Source organism: Nelumbo lutea, chromosome 6 (genome assembly GCF_056320005.1).
Source record: "Nelumbo lutea isolate HS-2025 chromosome 6, American lotus-T2T, whole genome shotgun sequence".
NCBI lineage: Eukaryota > Viridiplantae > Streptophyta > Magnoliopsida > Proteales > Nelumbonaceae > Nelumbo > Nelumbo lutea.
The window spans coordinates 60,934,142-60,948,369 of record NC_142689.1 but is presented as its reverse complement, the minus strand read 5'-3'; the positions used below and the strand labels follow the sequence as shown (position 1 = coordinate 60,948,369).

The 14,228-nt window shown below is 40.9% G+C and overlaps 1 protein-coding gene across 2 annotated transcripts in view; it reads right to left on the bottom strand.

Moving 5' to 3' along the window:
• The window catches only part of LOC148849148 (uncharacterized), a 77,025-nt gene that overhangs the window by 2,798 nt on the left and 59,999 nt on the right, over window positions 1-14,228 (bottom strand). The gene's annotated exons all lie outside the window — the stretch shown is intronic.

The window sequence follows — 14,228 nt, the reverse complement described above, 5'->3', positions numbered from 1 at the left end:
TCACCTCATTGAAGAAATATCACATCTATAAATATAATTAATTATACACACTAACAGCATAGGAAGGAAGGATTAGAAAAAATTGAAGCATGATTCAATGACCATGAAGGAATCAACTTCAATCATTATTGGGCATCCAAATCCACCTACATAGAAGTCCAGACCAAATAGGCTATTTATCTCTATCCAAGACAAACTGAGATTTGTTCTTCTTTTGGAGTAATATAACCAACATAGATGAGAAAACTAACTACCTTGTGCTTGACAGTCCCAGGCTTCAGCACATATCTCAGCTTTTACCAGCCAACACCCCCTCACCGAAAAAATAAAGACAAGAAAAGAAAGAAAGAAAGAAAGAAAAACAGAAGAGATAAATTAGGAGATATACTACTGTTGGTGTGAAAATTTTAAGAAATTCTCATGCTACATAATTCACTCAATCAAATGATTGAGTTATTATTTTGTCTGTTTTGTTTTTTTGGATAAGGCCCATTCAAGGAATTGTACAGATTCCTCCCCTTAATTACATCTCTACAAGAAAGTAGAAAACACCTTTTGATTCTGACTTAGAGAAATGAACATATAGAACAACAAAAAAGAAAGAATAATACAGTACTTGAAAAGAAATTTTCATTTACATTTCTTTGCATACCTCAAGTGTACGAGAATGAGAAACAGAAAGATACAATCAACAAACTTTATAACAAGACATTTCTCTCTTTCTTTTCTACAAAGCAAATTTCTTTCTCACTCCTTTCATCACAATAAGCCACAGTCAATCAGTAAAATTGACTTTGTTTACGAGAAGGGAACTATAGTCAGTAAAATTGGCTATTTGAATGTAATCAGTTTTTTATCCCTCTATCTCATCTTCAAAGGAAGGGAGCCAGAATCAGCCTTTGGGAATAAGACTATAGATGGTTTCATCCCTAACCTGTTTTGATAGAGGGACCATAATCAACCAAGTAAAAGCACCTGGCCGTAGATTTTTTTTTTTTTTTTTTTTTTACTCTATTTCCTTTATTAGAAGTAAAACAAAAGCAATAATAAGGATACATATTATGAAAGCAAAAGACACATATAAGAGGCATTTATAGAGAGGACTTCCCTTAACCAACCTGTGTTAGTCAGATTTCCTTTTCTCTTCCCCATCTTCCCCTTCCCTTTTACAAGACCTTTGCTTTTCTTCTCTCTTTACTTTGGCTTTTCTTAAGAATCTCTAAGAGTGGTTTGATCTAAGACACAATTTTCTCCAAAGACACCTTCAGTTTCCCTCTAAGGAGCTTAAATAGGGATTGGGGTAGTTATGCATCTACCCCCTCCCCCTATGTGAAGGACACCTCGCCTTTCCACTTAAAGAGAGGGAACACCCATATAGGACACCTTATTTAGTTTTGATGTTTTTATGTAGGACACTAGCCAACCTATTTAATTGAATTATAAACAATTTTAAGTTTATCCGGGCTTGTTAAAAATTTACTTTCAACAGTGCCATCTTGAGCACAGTGAGCCCAAAATAATGGGCATACAAGGCTTAAATATGTGATTAGAATCAAAACTTATGGAAATTTTATTATTATAATGGAATTGCGCCTAAATTAGAAGTTTTACTATAATTAGGGCTCTTAGAGTATCTCTCATCAAACAAAATCTGATAGAATCTAATTACTAGATTGATTTGATGAGGCTTCATATTAACTCTTGTTAAATTGAGAAATCCTAGTCCAACTAGGACTCTCAAGATCCTTATATTTCATTATGCTTGACTTTATTAATTGTGTGATTTGATTTGAATATTTTGAGGGTTAATCACAAATCACCTTTGGTTTACCTTTAAATCTAGTTGAAGAATCCTAGTTGAAGCAGGTCTCCTTGATTTTATCAAACCACCTTTGATTTACCTTTAAATCTTGATCCTAAGTTGTTTTGACCAAGATGATTATTTTGTAGGTTCATAAAGTAAGAATCTTGTTTAAGGTAGGTTTTGTGGAGGAGCCGTAGCTTGAAAAGGATTCTTTTGCTCCACAAAAATAATGATGTAATTAGTTTTTGTTTTTTTGGCTGAAAATAGAAGAGCCCTAATCTGAATAGGATTCTTGTATCAATAGAAACAACAAAGAGCAATTTCTATGAAGCGAAGAGTGGAACAAAACTCCCTTGCATTGGAAACCTAAAGTGACTAGGGCCTAATTGTGCCTCTATCCTGAATGATAGGGACTCTGCTTCTTCTAACATAGCATCCAAAGATGGAAATGATTTATTTCCCTTTCCCTCCCTTTTTTGTTTTTTAATTGATTGATGCTTTTAATTAAAATTTAAACAACAAGTGGGCCCTTGAGGGTATTAATGGTCTACTTGAATTGGAAATATTAGAAGGGTCTGAATTTGGAAGCCTATTAGAAATTTGGGCTTATATTTTCTTTTAATGTGTGTAGGAGGGTTTAAGCTATATTTTCTTTTCATTTAACCCCTTTTAGGTGTGGTCCCAACCTCTTAACGTGTTTAAGATGACTTGGGCTTATATATTCTTTTTATTTATCCCCTTGAACATTTGTCTAAGCCCTTTCAATGATCCTGACTGGACTGAATAAGACTATTTAATTGGGTCTAAATTTAATGAGCCTAATTGGGTTGTATTGGACATTTAATTGGGCCTAAATTTAAAACCCACATGTTATCATTACAGGAGGTTTTGCGATTTCAATTTTTCCCTTATTTATTATTGACTGAATGATGTCTTTGAGAATGAAGCAATCCTTGATATTATGGCGGACCATCCTATGATGTTGACAATATTTTGGATCATTCATCTTGTTCACCGTAGATAATCTCTTTGGTTTTGGCAACTTAATTGCCTTCGCCGCTAAGATATGTTCAAAAATTCCTTCCACATCCTCATTATCAAATGAATATTTCTTTTCTTTAAGGGTTAGGGATTGAGATGAATTCTTCCCTTTTCCTTTATCTTTCTTCTTGAGGTTAACAAAAGTGGTCATTGCTTCACCTTTTACTGTAGGCTTCTTGCTATTTTTCTTCATTTCCAGAGGTAGGTTAGGTTTCTTTACTACAACCTTTTAACTTTCAACATTACTAACCTTGGAAACCAGTACATCAAATGACTGTGATTCACCAATACCTATAAAAGTAGCAGTCTCTCCCAAGAGATTATTAGCACACATTTGTACTGCTGAAGTTTCCTTTAACTACTCAATACATTGAAGATTCATGTTTCTCCAGCGTGTAATGAACTTATTTAAACTTTTATTTGGCCTTTGTTTTGCTTCATCTAGATCTATGATAGAAAATTTCCTATTTGAGCCAATGAATTATGCTAAGAAAGCATGTTGCATATCATCCCATGTGATAATTGATCCTAGTGCCAACTGTGTGTACCATGTAAAAGCCGCTCCTTTTAGTGATTGCACAAATTACCTTATTAATAAGGTGTTAAACATCATTGACTCACCACATGCAAAAGAAAAATGAGCCAAAATGTTCATGAGACCCATTTATTCCATCAAATTTCTCAAAACTAGGCTTCTGATATCCTAGAGGAAATGGGAGTGTATCATAATGGGTAGGATATGGTTTCCTGAAACCAAGTACTGGCTGCATAAGAGACAACTGGAACTCCTTTATTCCCTTTGTGATAAGTGCCTTTGGATCTATTTGAGTAAGAGCGGAAATTGATGTTGCCTATTGAGACAATTCTCTAGTAGGTGTACTTGTTTGAGCCGCCAATTGAGCAACAAGAGATGCAATTTCTGCATCCTTTTTCTTTACATCTTTTGGTGCATCTATTGAAATTGTTTTTCTAAAATTGAAGTACTGGCCACCATGACCATCATAGAAGTTGGTTCCAAGTCTTTTCCTGAGAACATGACCACTTCTTGTAAGTGGGATGTTATTTCATCCAAAAATTCATCTTCCTGAATTGAAGATTTATAAGCTTCTTGGATTGGATTAACTTTTGAAGTGATAGACTCACTAGTCAAACTTGAACTTGAAATGTCTTCAAAACTTTGCAACAATCAAGCCCTTGCTTGAGTGATAGGGCCTTCATAAGGCTTAACTTCTTCATTGGGCATGGTATATGCCCCTGATGCAAAGTATGTTAGACAGTTTTGTATGCCCTTAGCTTCAATCAAAATTGATGTACTTTATGAGTTTATTGTAAATGAATAAAAGTACATATTTGATTCATGTTCCCTTGGTATGTTTCTGTGTAATACCCTTAAACTGGACATTTATTGAGACTCGTGTTAGTTTAGAATGTTCACAGCCAGTGGGTCGGTCTGGGGAGACCTATCCTGACAAGGCTGACACAGTGGTGCCACCAAGTCGGTTGGGGTGGCTTGTCTCAGCTACCGGGGTGAGACCCTAGGCACATATAGTGTGGGATTAATTGAATCTTTGAACTGGACCAGATTTCCAGTATTGCCCTGGACCTTGGAGATTGATGGGCAAAACTGGAAAGTTACACCCGACCCCTAGACTCGATTATGATACTACACTAGGTGTCGGATCGGGCTGTCTTTGATGTACCAATCAGTGAGATCCTTAGCGGGGGTCAAAACCTGGGTATGTTGGGACAATCCGAGAATTCATCTGAGTGGGTGATCATAGTGACAGGATCAGCCCCTTTGTCGGACAAAGGTAATGATCGGGGATGCGCTCTCACTGTTGGAAACCAAGACTGCCGGCAACCCATTTCAACCGTTGAAATTTGTTTTGCAAAGTATATTTTATATGAGATATAAAAGTATATATATTATGGTTTCTAAAATGTTTGCAAAAAGGTTTTAATTCCCGAGATCCATATAAGTGGAGAGTGCAACACTGTTCCTTGTAGCCGAGGGAGAGGTCCTCTCTTGTTGGGCAGTGTATGATCATTATGGGCTGAGAGGTTAAGTGTAAGACCATTGAGGATAATACCTGATGGGCTAATCTTGCATCTGCCCACAGTCCCTGGGTGTTACAAGGTGGCTTGGCCCAGGGACCACTTAGGGTAAGTGTTGGGCCCATAGATCCCATTTGATGGGTTTCAAGGGGTGCACTGTCTTAACAGTGTATTCGACCAGGCCTTGTAACAAAGGCTGGGCCGAACCCATGTGGCTGATGTGTAGATCAATGCTTGGGTCCCACGCCATACAAGGAAGCCCAACTGGGCAGCAGTTAGGAAGGTTAAGTGAGCACATAAGCTTAATGGGCCTAAAGCCCATTTCGAACTGAGCTATTAATTTAGTTAATTAAAGGGGCGAATTCTGAGATGGATTAGCAGTTAGGATAGGGTCTTAATCCTATCCACTCAGAGAGTCCAAATCTGAATGTGATTCAGATCTAGAAACCTCCTAATAAGATTAGGATAAATCTAATCTAATCTGTAGATTAGATAAGGGTTTATCCTTATCACTAGAAGAGAAGGCTTATCCAAATATGATTTGGATAAGCACCTCCTAATGGGATTAGGAGCTGATCTTTTCAAGTTAACAAAAGGAAGGAGGGGGCGGCAGCCTTGAGAGAGAACAAGAAACACATCAGATCCTCTTTAGTGCTGAAATCAAGAAGAAGAATTCTGCACCTTGCGAATACTCTCTTGCCGCCTCCCTGCTCTTGCCGCCCTGTTTGCCATTTCGATCTCCAGCTGTGGGAGAAGTCAAGATTGGATCTTGACATCAGTTCTTTGAGAAAGGACTGAAAAGGGAAGCTGTGCTCACGTTCCATCCTGCTGTTTCTTGTGAAGGACAGAGTTCTTGGGAAGAACACTGCTGATTCTGCTCCATCCTGCACTGCGCCATTTTCAGTGGGAGCAGTCTTTGGATCCTTCCTTGGGCGTGAACACCTTCGTTGGGAGATATTACTTCTTCGTATCAGGTATTATTCTCTCCCATTCCTTTTGGTTCAGATCTGGTTCAGTTTAAGGTTCAAGATTGATCCTTGAAAATATGATTTTCTAAATAGGGAATGTGATTCCCAGTTGAAGGGAGAGAAAAATTTTTGAAATTCGCCCCTTATTCCGCAATCTTTGGGCGTCCATGGGATGGATCTCTCAACCCTTTCAGTGGTATCAGAGCCACAAGTTCAAATCTTGAACCATTCTGTTTCAGATCTGAACCTGTGTAATTAGGGAGAAGGCGTTCTACCCAATTTGCGTAGATTTGGTTTTGGGAAATTTGTTCCCAAATCAGATGGGCAAATAATCTGAAATTAATTTTAAATAAATCTGATTATTATTTAGAATTGCTCTTTATAATTTTCTTGATTTATGGGCTGTTCGTATAAGAGGAGATCGAATTCTTGGTTTGCGCAGGGAACCTGCGCTTTTGCAGTTCTTGACTTATTTTGGGTCTGTAAATAATTTTTTTTTTCTAGACTCAATGTATAGGTATTCGATCTGATGTAATTATTAATAGAAATAGGATTTCTATTTATTTTTATTTTGGATCGAAGATGGCGGCGCAGAGAAGGAGATTTCGCAGATGAGAGAAATGCTATCTGCGATTTGCAGTTTGTGAAACTGCATTCTGTGATCTAACCTCTGTTTTGCAGGAAGGATTGTGCGAACAGCCCTGTTTGACTGATTCTTGTTTTTCCTTTTATCAGTATTTAATTTCAGATTATTTTCTTGAATTAAGGATTTAATTAAAAATCAAACCCTACACCCATTCGAACCAAGATTGGACCAATTGTAGGGTTTAATCAAGGCTGAAAGTCAGCCCTAATTTCCCACTAATGGGCCTAAGGATTGATATTTAATTAAATGGTTAATTCGGCCCAGCCTGTAAAGGCCCAGTTTTAAATAGTTAAAACTGCAAAAGCCCATTTTAAAGGATAAAGCTATATGGGCCGAACTGGGTAACCCTAATTCAGCCCATATACCTAGATAATATCAATGGTTAATATTATGGAATTTTAACGGGCTTCCAACGGGCCTTACAGATAATTAATTGATTGGATCAATTTATCCCTGCATGTGATGTATGGATGTGTGATGTGCTGCGTACATGGGCCATAAGTACTTGGCCCATGCTCATTCGACAATGGCTCTTGCGCACACCATGGCTGAATGCACATCATTGCCATGGTGTCCCTTTTGGTCATTGGATGACTTCCTTCAGTGGTGGGCCCCACACCTCATCAAGAGGTTACGTGCGGAACCCTAGCCGATTCAAGGCCCACTGAAATCTGGCTTTATGAAAGTCAGTGGGAGCCACTTTGGTTTGACCTAAATCAAACTAGGGCGTAATTTTGTTCCCTCCAGCTAATATGAGTGCATGTGATAGGGAGATTCATATGATGAACTCTCTAAAGGCCTTCCATCATTAACATGAGGATGGGTCCTTCAGTAATGAGAAAACGCACCAGAAAATGGGCTATCCATTTGCTGTTGAGCTTGTCTGAGTGTTTCATAAGATGATAGGGGCATCATATACCGATGTGGGAGGGGCTTCACCAAAAAATGGGAACTCTCTCACGGTACCTTGGCGTTCACGAATATGATGGGTGAGCACTCACTGGACAGAAAGGATTACCTGAAAACGGCTCTGAACCTTGTCTGACAGAGGCCAAAGGGAAAACTCATATGATGAGTGGATGTGATCCTTCACAGAAAGGTGGTGGGGTTATGCAGCTAAAACAGTTGGCTCCATGCACCCTATGTGATTTCCAGAGACAACCCGTAGTCTCCGTCACTGAGAGAGGAGGGAAATCTCAGAGACGAATAAATGGAAATGGATCGTAGATTAAAATCCATATCTATGAAATGAACATGAATCAAATTAGGTTGTGGACTGATGTTTGCTCTTTTATCAGAAAATGGCAAACAGATCTTTTGCAAAACTACTTGATGACAACAAGTTGAAGGGCCCAAACTATGCTGATTGGTACAGGAACCTTATGCTGGTCCTAGCTTCTGAAAAGCTGGACAAATTGGAAAAGAATCCTGCTCCGGAGCGTCTGGGTGATAGGGCTTCTGAGGCCCGAAGGAGAGACTATCAAGAATGGGAGGAGAAAAGCTCCCTTGCCCGATGTTACATCATTGCCTCCTTAGACAACCCGATACAGAGGCAGTTCGATCAGATCGAACTTGCCAAAGACATATTGGATAGTCTCAGGACAATGTATGAAGAGCAGAATCGTTCTACTCGACAAAAGGTCTTGAAACAGTTCATGACCGCACAAATGTCCAAGGGTCAACAAGTTCACAACCATTGTCTTCGGATGATGGGATACATCAACTAACTGGAGGCTCTTGGATCCGGGCTGGACCTTGCAACCCAGATAGATGCTATCCTTAACTCTTTGCCTCCTTCCTTTAATCCGTTCATCATGAACTATAACATGAACAAGCTGAATGTCAGCTTACAAGAGCTCAGCAATATGTTGCAAAGAGCTGAGGAACTGATTAGAAAGGATGAGCCTGTAGCCATGCTTGTTGAAGCTGGCAAGACAGGCAAGAGAAAGAGGAAGGCAAAGAAGCCTCAGAAGAAAGCCACTAAGAGCAAGAAGCAGAAGAAAGACAAAGCATCAGATGCCTGTCACTTCTGCAAGAAGACCGGCCACTGGAAAAGGAATTGTCCTGCCTACCTGGAATCCAAGAAAGGTAACTTCGAAACTTGTGTTATAGAAACCAATTTGTTGGTAGCTTCTGCTTCCTGGTGTATTGACTCCGGGGCTTCGACTCATGCTTGTAACTCACTGCAGGGGTTCAAGGTAAGCAGAAGGCTAAGTGAAGGAGAAGTCACACTCTTCTTGGGGACTACTGCAACTGTTGCAGCCGTGGCCATAGGAACCGTGGAATTAATTTTTAGAGAAGGAATAATTGTACTGAAAGACTGTCTTTATGTACAAAATTTAAGGAGAAATTTGATTTGTCTCAAAACTGTGTGCAGATGGTTATTCTGTCTTCTTTAGTAATACGATTACTATTAAAAGAAACAACAGATTCATCGCATACGGGGAACTGGAGAACGGTCTCTATGTTCTACATCCTTCTCTAGAAACTAACATAACCGAAACTACGTCGGCTGAAATCCCTAAGAAGAGAGCTCGTGATACAGTTAATCCCATGTGTCTGTGGCATTATCGACTTGGCCACATCGGTGTTGACCGAAACACAAGGTTGGTAAAGGATGGTCCTTTGGATTTTCTAACTGTAGAAGATCTTCCCACTTGTGAGCCTTGCCTACAAGGCAAGATGACGAAACGGCCATTTAACGGTAAGCCTGAAAGATGTACGAGCACACTTGACCTAATACATACTGATGTATGTGGTCCCCTGAGTGTTAGGACACGAAATCAACACGTGTATTTCATCACCTTCACAGATGATTTTTCACGATACGGTTACGTGTACCTAATGAGACACAAGTCTGAATCCTTTGAAAAGTTCAAAGAGTTTAGACAAGAGGTCGAGAAACAGTTAGGGAGAGAGATTAAGGCCCTTCGATCAAATTGAGGTGGCGAGTATCTCTCTGACGAATTCAGGGACTACTTAAAGGACAATGGGATAGTATCACAATTAGCTCCTCCTGCTACACCACAACTTAATGGTGTTTCGGAGAGGAGGAATAGGACCTTATTGGATATGGTCCGGTCGCTTCTCATACACTCAGAGTTACCCACATCCTTTTGGGGTTACGCATTAGAGACTGCGATTTATGTGCTGAATCGGGTTCCAACCAAATTGGTTCCGAATACTCCATATGAACTTTGGACCGGAAAGAAACCAAGTGTCAGACACTTGAAGATTTGGGGTTGTCCAGTACACGTTAAAAGAACGAGTGCAGACAAGTTGGAATCCAAGACCAGCCGTTGCCTATTTGTAGGCTACCCAAAAGGCTCTGTAGGTTACCTATTCTATGACCCAAGTGAGCAGAAAGTGTTCTGCAGTCGTAATGCACAATTCTTGGAAACCGACTATATCCTGGACACCCATCGTCAGGAAATTGTTTTTGATGAGGAGAGCTCAGGAGCAGTGGGAGATGTCCCACAAGTTCCAGGTAGTGACCAACCTAGAAGATCCACTCGGGTATCCAGGCCACCAGTCCGTTATGGTTATGACCAGGATAGTTACCTGGTGGAAACCTTGACTAGTGAGGAGGATCCCGTGACTTACACGGAAGCTATGTTGGACATAGATTCCCAGAAGTGGGTGGAGGTCATGAGAGCAGAGATGGACTCAATGAAGACCAATGGAGTCTGGACTCTAGTAGGTCCACCCTCCGGGGTAAAAGCAATTGGTTGCAAATGGATTTACAAGAGGAAGAAGGGCCCCGATGGTAAGGTTGAGACCTTCAAGGCTCGTCTGGTGGCGAAAGGGTACACTCAGAAAGAGGACATCGATTATGAGGAAACCTTTTCGCCTGTGGCCATGCTTAAATCCATTAGGATCCTGCTAGTTGTAGCAGCATACCATGATTATGAGAATTGGAAAATGGACGTCAAAACTGCATTCCTGAATGGAGATCTTACTGAAGATATCTATATGCAGCAGCTGCAAGGCTTCATTGCTGCAGGTCAGGAAAACATGGTATGTAAACTTAATAGATCCATTTATGGACTTAAGCAAGCTTCTAGAAGTTGGAACATCCGTTTTGACTCTGCCGTCAAATCGTTTGACTTCGAGCAGAATCCGAATGAACCCTGTGTCTACAGGAAGTACAGTGGAGATAAGGTTACCTTCTTGGTTCTGTATGTAGATGACATTCTACTCATTGGGAATGATGTAGGTATGTTAACTACGGTGAAAGTATGGTTATCACAGCAATTCTCCATGAAAGATCTTGGAGAAGCCTCCTATATACTAGGTCTTCGACTCTATAGAGATAGATCGAAGCGGATAATAGGATTATCCCAATCTGCCTACATTGACAAAATAGTCAAAAGATACAGCATGGAAAACTCCAAGAAAGGAAATGTTCCTTTCAGGCACGGAGTCACTCTCTCCAAGAAGATGTCTCCTAAGACTTCTGAGGAGATTGATGGCATGAAAGACGTTCCCTATGCCTCTGCCGTAGGAAGCATCATGTATGCCATGCTGTGCACTCGTCCTGACATAGCTCAGGCAGTGAGTGTAGTAAGCAGATTTCAGGCCAACCCAGGGCAGGAGCATTGGACTGCTGTGAAAAACATACTTAAGTACCTTCGAAGGACAAAAGAGTTTTGTCTAGTATTCGATGGTAGCTCACTACAGATCCAAGGGTATACAGATGCCGATTTCCAGTCAGACCCAGATGATAGAAAGTCTACATCTGGATATGTTTTCACGATAGGATCGTGTGCTATTTGCTGGAAAAGCAGCAAACAGGGGTCCACTGCAGACTCCACGACCGAGGCCGAGTACATTACCGCAAGTGAGGCTGCCAAAGAAGCCGTATGGATGAAGAAGCTCATTCATGAGTTGGGAGTAGTTCCGTCCGACACATCACCCATCCCATTGTTGTGTGACAACAATGGAGCCATTGCTCAGGCTAAGGAGCCACGAGCCCACTCGAAGTCGAAGCACATCGAGAGGAAGTACCACGTACTGCGGGAGATTGTTGGTAGAGGGGACGTCCTGATTCAGAAGGTAGCGTCAGAGGATAATGTAGCAGACCCATTGACAAAGCCACTATCACAGAAAGTATTTGAGAAACACGTGGAAAGCATGGGACTCTGGCTAGTACCTGATTGGAGCTAAGTGCAAGTAGGAGCTGTTAGACAGTTTTGTATGCCCTTAACTTCAATCAAAATTGATGTACTTTATGAGTTTATTGTAAATGAATAAAAGTACATATTTGATTCATGTTCCCTTGGTATGTTTCTGTGTAATACCCTTAAACTGGACATTTATTGAGACTCGTGTTAGTTTAGAATGTTCACAGCCAGTGGGTCGGTCTGGGGAGACCTATCCTGACAAGGCTGACACAGTGGTGCCACCAAGTCGGTTGGGGTGGCTTGTCTCAGCTATCGGGGTGAGACCCTAGGCACATATAGTGTGGGATTAATTGAATCTTTGAACTGGACCAGATTTCCAGTATTGCCCTGGACCTTGGAGATTGATGGGCAAAACTGGAAAGTTACACCCGACCCCTAGACTCGATTATGATACTACACTAGGTGTCGGATCGGGCTGTCTTTGATGTACCAATCAGTGAGATCCTTAGCGGGGGTCAAAACCTGGGTATGTTGGGACAATCCGAGAATTCATCTGAGTGGGTGATCATAGTGACAGGATCAGCCCCTTTGTCGGACAAAGGTAATGATCGGGGATGCGCTCTCACTGTTGGAAACCAAGACTGCCGGCAACCCATTTCAACCGTTGAAATTTGTTTTGCAAAGTATATTTTATATGAGATATAAAAGTATATATATTATGGTTTCTAAAATGTTTGCAAAAAGGTTTTAATTCCCGAGATCCATATAAGTGGAGAGTGCAACACTGTTCCTTGTAGCCGAGGGAGAGGTCCTCTCTTGTTGGGCAGTGTATGATCATTATGGGCTGAGAGGTTAAGTGTAAGACCATTGAGGATAATACCTGATGGGCTAATCTTGCATCTGCCCACAGTCCCTGGGTGTTACAAGGTGGCTTGGCCCAGGGACCACTTAGGGTAAGTGTTGGGCCCATAGATCCCATTTGATGGGTTTCAAGGGGTGCACTGTCTTAATAGTGTATTCGACCAGGCCTTCTAACAAAGGCTAGGCCGAACCCATGTGGCTGATGTGTAGATCAATGCTTGGGTCCCACGCCATACAAAGAAGCCCAACTGGGCAGCAATTAGGAAGGTTAAGTGAGCACATAAGCTTAATGGGCCTAAATCCCATTTCGAACTGGGCTATTAATTTAGTTAATTAAAGGGGCGAATTCTGAGATGGATTAGCAGTTAGGATAGGGTCTTAATCCTATCCACTCAGAGAGTCCAGATCTGAATGTGATTCAGATCTAGAAACCTCCTAATAAGATTAGGATAAAGCTAATCTAATCTGTAGATAAGATAAGGGTTTATCCTTATCACTAGAAGAGAAGGCTGATCCAAATATGATTTGGATAAGCACCTCCTAATGGGATTAGGAGCTGATCTTTTCAAGTTAACAAAAGGAAGGAGGGGGAGGCAGCCTTGAGAGAGAACAAGAAACACATCAGATCCTCTTTAGTGCTGAAATCAAGAAGAGAGAATTCTGCACCCTGCGAATACTCTCTTGCCGCCTCCCTGCTCTTGCCGCCCTGTTTGCCAGTTCGATCTCCAGCTGTGGGAGAAGTCAAGATTGGATCTTGACATCAGTTCTTTGAGAAAGGACTGAAAAGGGAAGCTGTGCTCACGTTCCATCCTGCTGTTTCTTGTGAAGGACAGAGTTCTTGGGAAGAACACTGCTGATTCTGCTCCATCCTGCATTGTGCCATTTTCAGTGGGAGCAGTCTTTGGATCCTTCCTTGGGCGTGAACACCTTCGTTGGGAGATATTACTTCTCCGTATCAGGTATTATTCTCTCCCATTCCTTTTGGTTCAGATCTGGTTCAGTTTAAGGTTCAAGATTGATCCTTGAAAATATGATTTTCTAAATAGGGAATGTGATTCCCAGTTGAAGGGAGAGAAAAATTTTTGAAATTCGCCCCTTATTCCGCAATCTTTGGGCGTCCATGGGATGGATCTCTCAACCCTTTCAAAGTAAAGGCATGCTTGTTTAGAAAATATGTATCCAAAGATGAATGCCCATTTTTTAGCTTCCATGTATGACTTTTCTTTCTTTAATCTTTCTATAGAAAAATAAACAAGGGAAATGGGAGCACTACTTCGTGGCTTCTAGCCTTTGGAGGTCTCTTGGACCTATTTTACTAATAGTAATTGAAGATTGTTGCGGAAGTTCTTTAGTAAGAGTAGGAGACTTCTGATTAAAAATGACTTTCTTCTCATGAGAGGAAGAATTCCCCACTTGAACTTCCAAGTTCAACTACCCAAGGCCTCAATTGTGTAGATGGAGGAACATCTAGTCTCTTCCTTTTTTGTAGCCTTAGTAGAGGCTTTAGGAGTAGATTTTTCTACAAAAAATAGTCACCATCATAACCGGTATGTGGTGATTGGATTGGGGGAGAGAGAGAGAGAGAGAGAGAGAGAGAGAGAGAGAGAGAGAGGAAGAGAGAAGTACGGTTGAGAGAAAAAAGTGTCTACTGGCTTCCGCCGGTTTTCTTTTTATATTAACTTCATAAAAGAATCTGAAATTACAAGTATGCCCCCGGCGGCATATCCTAG